General features: G+C 43.4%; 1 pseudogene; it reads left to right on the forward strand.

Annotated features, from left to right (window-relative positions):
• The first annotated feature begins 12,359 nt into the window (after positions 1 to 12,359).
• Positions 12,360 to 13,618, forward strand: LOC119336096 (annotated as a pseudogene).
• The last annotated feature ends 282 nt before the right edge of the window (positions 13,619 to 13,900 follow it).

The raw sequence follows: 13,900 nt of genomic DNA on the forward strand, positions 1-13,900 counted from the left end.
ACCAACTGTAAAATGAAGGGCTCTAGGCTCTCCTTGGTCCTATACCTCAGAAGCTCAAAGTCACCTTTGGATCTCTGTGTCCACGAATCCAAAGACTGCACTATCCCCCTAAAATGCTTGTTATTTCTCTCATTCCACAGCCCCAAGGCAGCCACTCTGAAGATCTCCATGAACATGGGCCTGACCCATGATTGTTTTATCTCATGTAATAGCTGTAGTCCGTTGCCATGGTCATTCCACTGACTCCTGATTGTTGTAGTTTCTCACTCGTCACGAAGGTGGTCTATGACGTATATTTTTTCACCATTATGCAGCAACACAGATTGTGCGAGGCATTATGGAAGGGGATGTTGAGAGTCTTGTCGAGCTGGAGTAGGAGGAAATGATGGCAGCGCGCTAGGGGATACGAATGATAGACACCGATGGAGATGATGCGACAAGCGAGGCGATGAAGCTGGGAGAAAGGAGGGAGACACCAAAGGAGTTGGCATATGATGAAAGCGAAGTCGCGCCCCAAGGTTAGATCACCATCGTGTTGCAACTTCCATCAATGCTCATGTTCATTGTATTTTTTGAATTCCGCAACTTTGGCAGCTCCACACAATTGTTGGCGAGGAAGATGGTAAACTCATTTAGAATGTTTGTTGGGGTTATTGTGAAGCTCAATGCTTGGTGTAGTCTGGTGACAAAGAGGACAAGCCCTTAGACATGAGTGACTGATAAATTTGTACAATCACTTCCATTTTTTGTAGGAACATGGGACGTAGTTGATTTGGTAAAGAAAATGATAGAAGAGACTGTGCTTCATGTGGACCTTCAGGCGAAGGACAAATTACATCATTGTGACATCAAATAATTGATCATTGATTGTTTGATCAAGTTACTGAAATATGATTGTTGTATGATGATAAATTTGCAACGTGAAGTATGTATCTGAAAGTATCGTTATTATTTGATTTATCGTTTTGCGAAATCTCACAGGCTTGATTTTTTTTTGCGTTAGTCACTTTTTGCTTTGCACAAGGCCGAAGGTGGGGACGGCGATTCCGAGCCGTGTATGAGTGGGAGCCGGCGAGAGCGAGTCCGAAACTTAATGGAGGGGGGAGGGGCAAGACGACGATGGGGGAGGCCGAGGGGAGGGCGGGGCAGCGATGGCAAGCGGCCGCGGAGGGTGGAGGCAGGCGGTTAGGCCTGCATAGGCCACGGGAAAAGAGGAGGAACCATCATGGGAGAGGGGGAAGATGGTGTGGCAGGAAGATGAACATTTGGTGGCATGCTCTTAAACGTTTGATCTGATGGTCAAAAATAAGTGACGGGCATGACATTTTTTAGGTATAGTTGCCCCCTTAATTTATTTACCATCATTTGCCTGTAGCAACGCACGAGCATTTTACTAGTCATCATGAGATTGACGAAATCATTATAGGCGTCCTGTAATCGACGGGGACGTCACCTCCCACTGAACGTGCATCGCTGGAAATCTTAAAATAAATCTAGAAAAATACGAATACCAGTACATGAACCCTGGTGGACTTTGAATACCACTATCCTCTTAACCATCCAACCATATGTTGGTTCACAGCTAATGTACATCAGGTATAGGGAAAGAATGGGTTACCTGTCCGGAAACTATATGGATGAACTCGTGGGCATATGAACCCACTTAAGGAAAACTCATTCTTAAATGCCAAAATATCACGAAAAAATAAATTCATGCTTATCTTCACATTCTATGGGCGCGCAAAAAGTTTCACAGAAAAACAACCTTTTCTTTAGCCAGTGCAAAAAGACAAAAAAATTGCATCGTGGAACGATATTTAGGACCACTGAATTTTGTGTTTTTCGCCGAGGCAAAATAATAAAAAATCACCAAACTTTGTGTCGCGCACACATGTTGCGAAAATATATGCGTAAAATTTTGTTTCAGAATTTTTAACATTGTAAAATATATTTAAAATGCATTTTTTAAGCGAGTTCATATGCCCATGGGTTCAGGACGTGCTCACTCCTACCTGTTCGTTGGTGTACATTTTGTGTAAGGAAAATTAGTGATGCGGCTGACTATCCGCGCCTGTCAAAGTGATAGACCACCGTATAGGGCCGCCGGCCCGACCCATCACCGCCTCCTCAGCACCACACGGTTGCATTGGCGCTGCCAGTCCAGCACCGTGCCACATGCCCCGCCCATCTCTCCATATTTCTCCCTTTCTCTTGTGGCGGCAATTACCATCCAGCGACGGCAACGCGCAGGGCCTCAAAGAGCAAGCGGCGAGGAAGGCTGACATGGCTAGCGGTGGCGCTCGACAGGGATGACCCCGTCTTCAGGACTTGGTCAACTTCTTCAACACGCCATGGTCCACATCTTTCATCCTTCCTCTGTCAACCTGATTCAAATTCAACCTCTCACTCGCTTGAGGCCGAAAAATTAGCGGATTCTTTCAGGATTTTATTTAGCCGTGCAAGGTTTAAAAAGAAGACAACATGCCCATAAAATGAATAACAGCATCGGGCCCATAAATAGAGCAACAAAGAAACTATATGTGAATTACCTAAATAAATAAAAGGCAGGCGTAGCAAAGCGCGCTTATGCTTCTAGTCACGGTCCAAACTTGCTAGGTTTCCAACTGCAAAACAAACTTACCGATCAAGACACCAATAAATAAAATGGCAAAAGAAAGTTGTTCTCTTGCAAGGCCATATACCAGAATTTGGCAGAAAAGCGTATGCGGCACACCCGGGACCGAGTCCGGCCCGGCAAGGCGAGCGCGTGTGTGGTGTTCTCTTTCGCTCGTCATACCAGTAACTAAGTGGAGTGTGAAGACTCCACTGTATAAGCTGGTCTCACACCATCTTCACTAGCGGCGTGGGACAAAGATTGCACCTCTACCTCCGTGTTAGAGATCCCCGCCGCGAACTTCCCCAGAGCCAGTGCCGGACGGCACAGTACTTTGGTGGAGGCGTCGGTGACTGCTACATCGGTGACCGATCTCGGGGAGGGGGGCATGCGAGGTGGATTGGGGCGGTGGAGAGGAGGCGACAGAGCTCCGGGTGGTGGAGTGTCGGAGAAGGACGCGCGGGGGCGAGAGTGGCGCTGACGGTCCACACGGTGAGCGATTCAGTGTTGGGGAGGTGGCGGAGCTTGACCGACAAACGCGACCTCGAGCAAGAGGAAGGCGGCAGTAGATTGAATTGACGGTAGGAGAGGCCTAAATCGGGGCCGTGATGGCAAAAATGGATGTGTGGGATGGTGGGCTAGTATTTCGGGGCGGCTACGACGGGTTTCATTGCCGATACCGGGCTAATTGGATGAGTCAGTCGCCACACCATAAATGCGGTAGAGAATCAATCTCTCCACTTTTACTGAGAATGCCCTCTTCTAGTTTAAAGTTAGAGTAGCGAGAAAAAGTTTAGGGGACAAAAAACTATTTTTGAGGGATTAACGGTTTTGGGGAATCTGCTAGTTGAATCTTAATTCCCCAAACAAAAAACAAAAATCCTCCAAATATACCTTTTGGGATCTGCTGCCTATGAGCATCTCTAAACGATACCTTATAATTATGCTGAGTATGTGGCCTCATATCCCTTGATGGAGTATATTTTCTCCTCTAAAGTAAGTTGTTCCTAGCCGATCTCCTAAACAGCTAAACATAACTCTTCAAACGAGGTAGACCCCACATGAAGCCTCTCTCCCTCTTCTTCTTCCTTCTTCTTTCTTCTCCTTTCATGTGAAAAACGACGACTTCTCGCCAGTAGATGATATCCATGAGCAAGCAAGCAGGACCTAGGATATATATATGCCTTTTTTTTCTTTGTGCTTGCTTCTTTTTTTGCGCATGTTTGCTTTTTTGTAGTTGAGTTTTCTTTTTCTTCATGTCTATTTTGGCTGTTTTTTAATAGATGTATTTTGGAGGTTGAGTGTGTGTAAATGCATGCATGCAAGTACTACGTGTACATATTATATTAGAGTACGGGAATTTCACAACTATATGTTTCTTCTTACATATTATAAAAAGTGCAAATTACTAATTGTGTGGAAATTTTTGTTTTAAGTTTTTATTTCACTTTATTTCTTATATAAGGGTAATACCAATGACACTAATTCATTCCTTCGTTTAAACTTATTTTTATGTAAATTCAACTATTATATGTTTGTTCTTGCATATATAAAAATGCAATAGATTTGTAAATTATGGGCAAATTTTATCATGTTTTTTTTTAAAAAAAAATCTTCTTAAAGGGGTTCCTTTTTAAATACCAATGCCACTACTTCATTCTTTGATAGTAAATATTGTTTTATGATTTTTTTTATGTGTAAATAAGTATACACGCAAGTACTATACGACATGTGTGAAAATTATAGTAAAGTGCGAAAAATATCATACGTTCCTTTTTCATATTATTAAAATGCAATTTCAGGGCAAGCTTGTGTGCAATTTTTTTCTCTGTTTCTTTCTCTTAAGGGGGTTCATTATTCCCTAGAAAGTTTGTTGTTTTAATATTTTTCTTCATAAAGGTTTTCATTCTTCCATAGAAAACTTTATTATTTTGATTTTGATTTTGTTTTACTTTATTTTATTTTCTTTCTATAAGGCAATACAAATATCATTCCACTATTATATTCTTATTCTTGCATATTATGAAAAATGCAATTTATGTATAAACTGTATGTCATTTTTTATTTTCTTCTTCTTAAAGGGGGGTACAAATGCCACTAATTCATTATTTCTTAAACAACTAAATTTTTTATTTTTGTGTGTGTAAGTATACATGCAAGTACTATACAATATGTTTGTAAATTATACTAGATTGTGAAAATTGTACTATTTTATGTTTATTCTTTGCATATTACAAAAAGTGTGATTCGAATGTAATGCTGCCCGCAAGTTATTCTTAGAAATACCAATGCTAGTAATATGTTTTTCTTAGAAAGCTTACTATTTCAATTTTGTTATTTTTTATATCATATATAATTACTAAAAACTTATAAAAACGTGTGTGCACTTATGTGTAGTGCATGTACTCATATCCATCGAGTAGAAAAGTTCAAATTTTGAACGGTCATGTACGTGGGACCCACCATCATCCACCACATGACATGCGGAACGATTGCATGCACGCATGCATGCATGTACCTGCCAGATAAGCCTTGACCCTAAAAAATAAAATCAGTCATCGACATGTTTTTTTTGAACCAAAACCGTAGAACAATCGTTCTACGATAAAATTATATTAATAAAATAAATACAAAAGCGTGATATACAAGTCGATCAGCCAACTCCAGCTTTGTTGAACCCAAAAGGCAACATGGTCTACTAGTTTAGAAATTATTTTGTCCAATTGACAAGCAGTGTTTTAAACTTGTCCTTGATTCGATGTTGTAGAAGCAGAAGGTCTGCCTTAAGAGCCCTTCTCCATGCCTGAATGGGAGGGGTCTGAACATTGAAAATTTTCCCATTGCGCTGCATCCAGATGTGCCAACAACCCATGATCAAAATTTCCATAGCAATGTTTGGAGGAAAGTCTTCTGAGAGCAAAATAATTTCATCAAAGATTGAGATGCCTCATCTTTTCTGTCCTAGGATAGAGATCCAACAATCATGAGCAAAATCACAGTCCCAAAAAAGATGCAAGGTTGTTTCTTCAGTGCTGAGATGGCATGTCTCACAGTCATAAGAAGGCAGCTGAAAGGATTTCCTCTTTAAAAGACCCCTGGAATTTACTCTGTCATGCAAGATGAGTCAAAAGAAAATTTTGTAACGTAGTATAGCTGCATTCTTCCAAATCTTCCTGAAGATGGTAGGTGGATTGTGATCTTTCTCGGCCAAACACTTGTACAATTTGATGGAGGAAAATGCAGATCCCTAGGAGTAACTCCAGATATCATGGTTCTTAGAAAGTTGAGTATTTTGAAGAATAGACTGAAGTTCTTGGAACTGTTGTAATGCTTGGATGGAGAGTGAAGTGTGAAAATGGTCCATTGGGTTATCCAATTGCAGGAATTCTTGCACAGATAAATCTGCTCTGAGTGAGAAAGAGTGGAGTTCTAGGTATTTATGCTGAAGAGTATCATGTCCCCAATTAACTTGCCAGAAACATATGGAATTTCCTCTACCAACTTCTCCCTTATCCCAATGCTTGAATAATGGTAGCAGCTTGATAATCCCTTTCCACCAAAAAGAGCCCACGGGTCTGGGGGTGAGGATACCATTGGGATAATAAGATTCCCAAATAAGATTCACCCAGGGCAAGTTTGCATGGTTTAAAAATTTATGGATGTGCTTCATCAGGAGGCATTTATTATGAGTGGTGATGTCTAAAATACCCAGACCTCCTTGAGTTTTAGGTAAACAAACTTTCTCCCATGCGATCAGAGCAGGACCTCGTTCCTTACCATATTTTCTCCAAAAGCACAATCTGAGGAATTTATTGATCTGATCAACAATGCCAGCAGGCAGAGAGAGTGTGCTCATGAAAAATAATTGGTAAGCTTGTGAAAACAGACTTAATGAGTGTGAGCTTATCCCCATAAGAGAGCAATATGGAGCAGCCAGCAAGTCTTCTGTCAATCCTTTTAATGATGGGGGCAAAGTCTTGTAGCTTAGGTTTGAGCAGGCTGAGAGGTAAACCCAGGCAAGTGAGAGGGAGACTGCCAATAGCACATCCCAAAGTGTTGGCCAGAAGTTGCATCTTGTGATCTGGTGTGTTGATTGAAATCAATCCAGACTTGTCAAAGTTTATCCTTAGGCCAGTGTAAGCAGTGAAATGCATCAGGAGATTCTTGAGCTGCTCTAATTGAATTCTGCATGCAGGCATAATTAGGACTGTGTCATCTGCATATTGAATTACTGGAAAATCAGGACAGGGGTGTAGCTTAAGAGGTTTGGAGATGAGGCCTGTCATCATAGCTTTATTTATAATTGGTTGGAGCAAATCAGTAGCAAGTACAAACAATAGTGGTGAAAAAGGGTCTCCTTGTCTGACACCTCTTTTGCAGAGAAACTGTTTTCCAGGCACACCATTGAGTAGCACTGAAGAGAAGCCAGAAGAAAAAAAGCATATCCATCCACATGAGCCACCTAGGTCCGAAGCCTCTAGCAACCAAGATATCTTTGATAGTCTGGTGTTCAATCATATCAAAGGCTTTTCCAAAGTCTAATTTAAGAAGAATCAATTCCTTATTAGAAGACTTGCACCGATAAAGGTATTCATAGGACCAGGCCAAACAATCTTGGATAGATCTTGATTTCAAGAAACCATATTGTTTTGTACGAACCAGCTTGAGGATTACTGTCTGCAATCTGTTGGCAAGTAGCTTGGTGATAATCTTTATGGAACAGTTGAGCAGAGAAATGGGCCTGAAATCATTTGAAGTTACTAGAGGATCTTTCTTTGGAATGAGTGTAATATAAGAACTATTGATGCTCTATAAACTGATTGTTCCATTGAAGAAATCATCAATCAATGTATAGAAATCTGGAGAAATGATGTCCCAACAAAATTTAACAAAATCAGTGTTAAAGCCATCTGGCCCAGGGGCTTTATCATGAGGTAAACCCTGAACCACTTTATCAATCTCATCTTTGGAGAAAGGCTGCTCCAGAAATGAAAGATCAGTAGTTCTGTCAATCAGAGAGTCCACCTCAAGGAGGTCGAATGTAGGTGTGGAAGTGCTAAGCCTTTTCTTGAAAGTATTAAGAAGAATACCAGCCTTTAGATTATGCTCCCTGCAAATATTACCATCCTCATCTTGCAAGTTGTCAATGTGGTTCACTCTGTATTTTAAAGTGGCCTTAGCTTGAAAAAACTTTGAATTTGCTTCTCCAAATTTGACCCATCTAATGGTGGCTCTCTACTGCCAATAAATCCTCTGCCACTCCAGAAGTTGTAACAGATGTTGTTTAAGAAAATTCCTGCCATTCCATTCCGAGGTAGATAAAGGCGTGAACTCTTCTACAGTACAAAGAAGAAGAATCACCGCATTAGAGTTTTTGATTGAGATGGTCAAATTAGAAATAGTTTTGGCCCAGATCTTAAGGCACTTTCTCAATCTCTTGAATTTAGCTGAAATTCTCTTGGCAGAATCAGTGATGTGAATATCCTGCTCCCAGCTTTGCTTGACAACTTCTTTGAAACCCTGCACTTGCATCCAGAAGTTTTCAAACCTGACAATCTTGGATTTGGGAATGTGTGTGCCAATTTGAATCATGCATGGAGTGTGATCAGAGATTGGTTTGGCAAGGGGCGGGACCAAAGTATTGGGGAATTCTGTGGTCCAACATTCTGAAGTAAAAACCCAATCCAATTTCTCTAACAAAGGGGCGTCTTGCATATTACTCCAAGTAAATTGTCTACCCTTCAAAGGGATTTCAACCAAAGCTAGGGCATTGATGGCCTCATTGAATTGCAACATCTCTGTGAAGTTTCCACCTTCTCTATTTCTATCAGTTGGAAATCTAACATAGTTAAAGTGTCCCATTATAATCCATTTGGTATCTGTAGGAATTTGAATATCTTTGAACCAATTCAGGAATTGAGCTCTTTCTGGTCCCTGACAAGGCCCATAAATATTGGAGTGAATGAAAGAATCTCCAAATAGAGTAGACGTAAAACGCACAGACAGCGCTAAATCATTGTGAAATAGATGTTCACCTGTAAACAAAGAGCCATTCCAGGCAATAAGTAGCCCACCCGAAGCACCTACTGAAGGGAGAAACTCAAATTGATTAATTCTCCTAGGATAAAAGTTCTTGATGTATCTAGAGTCAAAGAAATCTCTTTTAGTCTCTTGAATGCAGATGATGTCAGCATTTGATTCATTGATTTTATTCCTCAAGGCCAGCCATTTTTTAGGAACATTAATGCCCCTAATATTCCAGTTCAAAATACTCCAAGTCCTGTTTGTTTGAGACATGGTGAAGTGTGTCTGCAAGGCTGATGTCGATGTTCATTGACTGCAAAGTGAGAAAGACTATGGCCAGCACAATGGCCCAAATTTTGGAAAGCCCATAGAGAAAAACATAATCAGATAGCATCCATAGTTGATCCATTACTGTAAGCCAAAACTTTAAAACGGGACAAGCTACCCAGCAACATTCATACACAGCACAGAAATCAGTGGAAATGGAACCATAATCCCAAAGAACTTTCCAGATCATGAAAGAAGGATAACTAAGATAGGATTGCAGCCAGCATATCTGATAAAGTTCTTACAATACTTGTACAAAAGGAGGTCCACACATCAAGGTTCCAGATTAAAGTAAACATCCCAGCTACAAAAGAGCTAAAACTCAGGTCCAGCATCATTACAAACCAGAATGAGCAGCAAGACTACAACTAAAACTCTAGGGCCTGAAGATTGCAGGCTTCTTCTGCACTCCCTTGGCAGAGCTCTTAGTATCCTTCTTTTTCTTGGGCTGCTGAAGCATCTCATCAGTGCAGTCCTTAACATTTGCCTTGCAAAAGGAAACAGAGATAGTTTTAATAACTCTTGAGGGTAAAGCATGCAGGTGGGTCAGTGCTGCAAGGGAGGCAATTTTATCTTTGCAAACTCTTCCTTTAAAACCTTTATTACCTTCTTGCAATCGGTAACTTCTTCGTACCTCAGTTTCACAGATGGGAGCCTTGACTTTCCTCTTCTTCCGAGCATAAACAACAGATGTGCTTGCCGATCGAGGTCATTGATCACCCCCTACACTGTTGTGCGTTGGAGTAGTAGGTTGGGCTGAGGAAACCTCCTGTTCCATGTTAAGCTGCTGACAAGTAGGAGTGTGACAAGAGATACATGAGTCAGGAAGTACAAAAGGAATGAACTTTTTGTTTATAGATCCTTCAATGATGTAATTCCAGAGTTGAGAAGATAATAGTGATTTAGCCCAGCTAAAGCTATCAGGTGTTAAAAGAGCAACAGTGACAAACTTAAACCATTCACATGGTACCTGAACCACTTTTTCAGCTCCTTCAACAAGATTGAAATGCTTGTCCCACAGATCCAGTCTTTCCTTAGACAGAAAATCATCCCCTACATCTGACAAAGAGATGTCTGTTGTTATGTCTCTGAATTGAGAGCCCAACTGATCTGGAAGTGGAACATTAGGAACAGTAACTGTCGTATGGAAAATAGGTAGTGGGAAGCCAGGTGGAGGCCCAAAACTGGTACCTTCAGAGCTGTCAGAAGCAGCAAGACCATGTAGAACGTGCAAACTTGCATCGGAAAAGGAGGTGTATGATTGTCTCGTCATGAGTAAAAAACAACACTTCTTACTCCCTTGCCAGTTGCGCCGTGCGAGGTTGTCTTTGGTTAGCACAATTCCCCTATGAAGATACCACATGAAGATTTTGACCTTTAGTGGAATCTTTGACTTCCATAGTTTCTTATTATTTTCCACTTGTACCTCAGAATGTGTGAATGCACAGTGCATGTAGTCTACTGTGAAAGACCCTGATATAGTAAGGTTCCAGCAAAACAAATCCCGGCCTTGTGTCAGGTTAATCGAATCCATCCTGGACAATAGATTATGCCATGACGTAAGTCGGGGCCCAATCAAATCCCGTCTGAATGACATATTCGGCGGGGATGAACTCAACACCTGCGCAAGAGTATTATTCTTCTCACAAGCAATGATTTATAAGGTTGGATATTGTTCTCGGAGACTGGCATTGCCTAGCCAGATGTCTTCCCAGAAACGAACCTCTGACCCATCCTTTATTGCGAAAGACCCAAAGCGAAAGAGATATTTCTTTGCCGCCATTAGGCTAGCCCAAAGTGAGAGTCTCCATGTTTCTAATATGCCTGAGACGCCGCCTTTTGGCCTAAATACTTGTTGCGCGGGATGGTTTACCAAAGACCATCCTCAGTAAGTAGTTTGAACAACCATTTACTAAGTATGGCCTCATTCTTGACCTGTAGGTCATGAATTCCAAGGCCACCTTTGTCTTTCGGCCTACAAACCACAATCCATTTGGCCAGTCTATATTTTTTCTTTCCCCTTCTCCTTGCCAAAAGAATCTGGATCTAAAATAGTCCAATCTTTGCAAGACTCCTTTTGGTAGTTGGAAGAAAGAAAGCATATAGCGAACCAAATTTGTGAGGACGGAAATAATCAAAACCAGTCGTCACCCAACCGAGAGCAGCTTTCTTTTCCAACTGCTCAACCGTTTCTCTAGACGCTCCTCTACATGCTTCCACTTCGCAATAGTGAGACACCGATAGTGAACCGGTATTCCCAAATACCTAATCGGGAATTGGCCATGTGTGCAAACAAATATGTCAGCATATTCGGCCGCCGACTCAACGGCTGCTCCGAAGCAGAACATTTCGCTTTTATGGAAGTTACTTTTAAGACCTGGCTTTGCTCAAGCGCCGAAAGCAATAGCTTCAGATTTCGAGCTTTGCCAGGTCATGTTCCATAAAAAGAATTGTGTCATCGGCATATTGCAGAATAGAGATGTCACCATCCATAAGGTGTGGCACTACTCCTGCAATCTGGCCACCCTACTTGGCGTGCTCAATCAGAATACCCAACATATCAGCAACAATGTTAAATAACATATGAAGTCACCCTGCCGCAGTCCTTTTTTGTCTGAAAGTAACTGCCTCCATTATCATTGACTTTAATGGTCACACTACCTCCAGTTACAAAGTTGTGGATCCACTGGCGCCATTCATCGTCGACATGTAGCTAGTCGATTTTTTACTCTTCTAATGTTTTTTGAGGAATCGGTTAGAGATATTGTAAGCCTCTAACTATCCGCAAATCATTGCTAAAACCATCCCATTTCTGCCGCGAAAACTCAAGGTTCCTTGCAATGACACACTAAGTGAGAACGCATTGTATAGAGGCTATGGTTGGCGTGCCTTAGCGTATGAAGTAGGCGCTTTCGACTTGAAGCAACAAGTCACCATTGGAAATTCTGTAGAGATATCATTAGATATACAGCCTGCTCAAACTAATCATCGTTCAGGCACATGGTGCCACAGAAGGTTATTCCCTTGGTGCATATTATATCCTCTGGCAGTTTATCGGATAATTGCCTTCCATGCATCCGCTGAAACTTGTTCAGACACAGATGGTAGATTCATGGCATGTTACGCTGGACGCCAATCATGGACGATTGAACGGCCTCGACGACATCTATTTCCTTCCCCCTTTTTTCTGCATTGACTTGTTCGTTTAGCCGCGTTTGAATCAGATGATAACTGAGGCGGTTGTATTGAGATGGTAGTTAGCACATGCCTCTGCACATAGATAACAGGTTGTCACACGTCGACATGCACCCAAGACTACGTAACCGGCCGGCCGGCATATGTATAAATACAGGGATTGCGAGGACAAATACACGTCATCCGTTCATTCCCTAGTACTGATACATTCTTGTCCGTAGCCACTTAATTGGAGCTTAGTTCGATCGTGCAACTGGTTAAGGTCCATGGCGGTCAGGTATTTGCTGCTCCCTCTGGCCCTGCTGGCTCTCGCAGCTACCTCCGCTGCGGTGGCTCAGCTGGAGATCGGCTTCTACAGCAAGACATGCCCAGACGCCGAGAAGATCGTCCGCGAGGAGATGGCCAAGATCATAGCCGCCGCGCCCAGCCTGGCCGGCCCACTCCTCCGGCTTCATTTCCACGACTGCTTTGTCAGGGTACGTAACTTGCCCAGCCTGTTCTCGTATTTCTGCTGCCATTGATCCTGAAATGTATGCTTACATGTTCGTGGATGCAACGCAAATTAAATTGCAGGGTTGTGACGCCTCTGTCCTACTCGAATCCACCGAAGGTAACGTGGCGGAGAAGGACGCCAAGCCGAACAAGAGCCTGCGAGGGTTCGGCTCCGTGGAGCGGGTGAAGGCCAAACTCGAGGCCGCGTGCCCGGGCATCGTCTCCTGCGCCGACGTGCTCACCCTCATGTCCCGCGACGCCGTCGTTCTGGCCAAGGGCCCCTTCTGGCCGGTGGCTTTGGGAAGGAGAGACGGAAGGGTGTCCAGTGACACGGAGGCCAGCGACGAGCTGCCCCCGGCCTCCGGCGACGTCCCTCTGCTCGCCAAGATCTTCGCCTCCAAGGGCCTCGACCTCAAGGACCTCAGTCGTGCTCTCCGGCGCCCACACGCTCGGCACGGCGCACTGCCCGTCCTTCGCCGACCGGCTCTACAACAGCACCGGCGAGAACGGTGCGTATGGCCTCGTCGACCCGTCTCTGGACAGCGAGTACGCCGACAAGCTGAGGCTGAAGTGCAAGAGCGTTGATGACCGCGCTATGCTGTCTGAGATGGACCCCGGGAGCTACAAGACCTTCGACACCAGCTACTATCGCCACGTCGCCAAGCGGAGGGGCCTCTTCCGCTCCGATGCGGCTCTCCTCTTCGACGACACCACCAGGGACTACGTCCAGCGCATCGCCACCGGCAAGTTCGACGGCGAGTTCTTTAAGGACTTCAGCGCGTCCATGATCAAGATGGGGGACGTGGGCGTGCTCACCAGGGCCGAGGGAGAGATCAGGAAGAAGTGCTACGCCCCCAACTAGCGTCCGTTAATTCTTAGTTGCTGTAAGTAAATGCACGAGATGGTGCATGCATCATCTGATATTATCGACTGCAGTGTGATGTATTATTTTCAGTGGTATATAAAGCAAATTATTTCTTCACAAGAGTCCATGGGTGCGGCTGCATGCATGCTACGTAAATGCCTGTAATGGCCGTAGTGTTGCATGGTCTTATTGCGTGACGGGATGTGGAGTTCCCGGAGAGGAAACTTAATCCTGGAACTACGGGTTCCGGTTGCCTGATTGTTCGAGGACTTAGCTCTATGTGAATCACTACCGGAACAGGGCTCTAAGCCGACAGCCAAATATATGCCGACGGCTACCGTCGGCCTAGACCGAGCTATGCCGACAGCTAGCTCCTGGCCGTC

This window comes from Triticum dicoccoides, chromosome 7B (assembly GCF_002162155.2).
Source record: "Triticum dicoccoides isolate Atlit2015 ecotype Zavitan chromosome 7B, WEW_v2.0, whole genome shotgun sequence".
In the NCBI taxonomy this organism is placed as follows: domain Eukaryota; kingdom Viridiplantae; phylum Streptophyta; class Magnoliopsida; order Poales; family Poaceae; genus Triticum; species Triticum dicoccoides.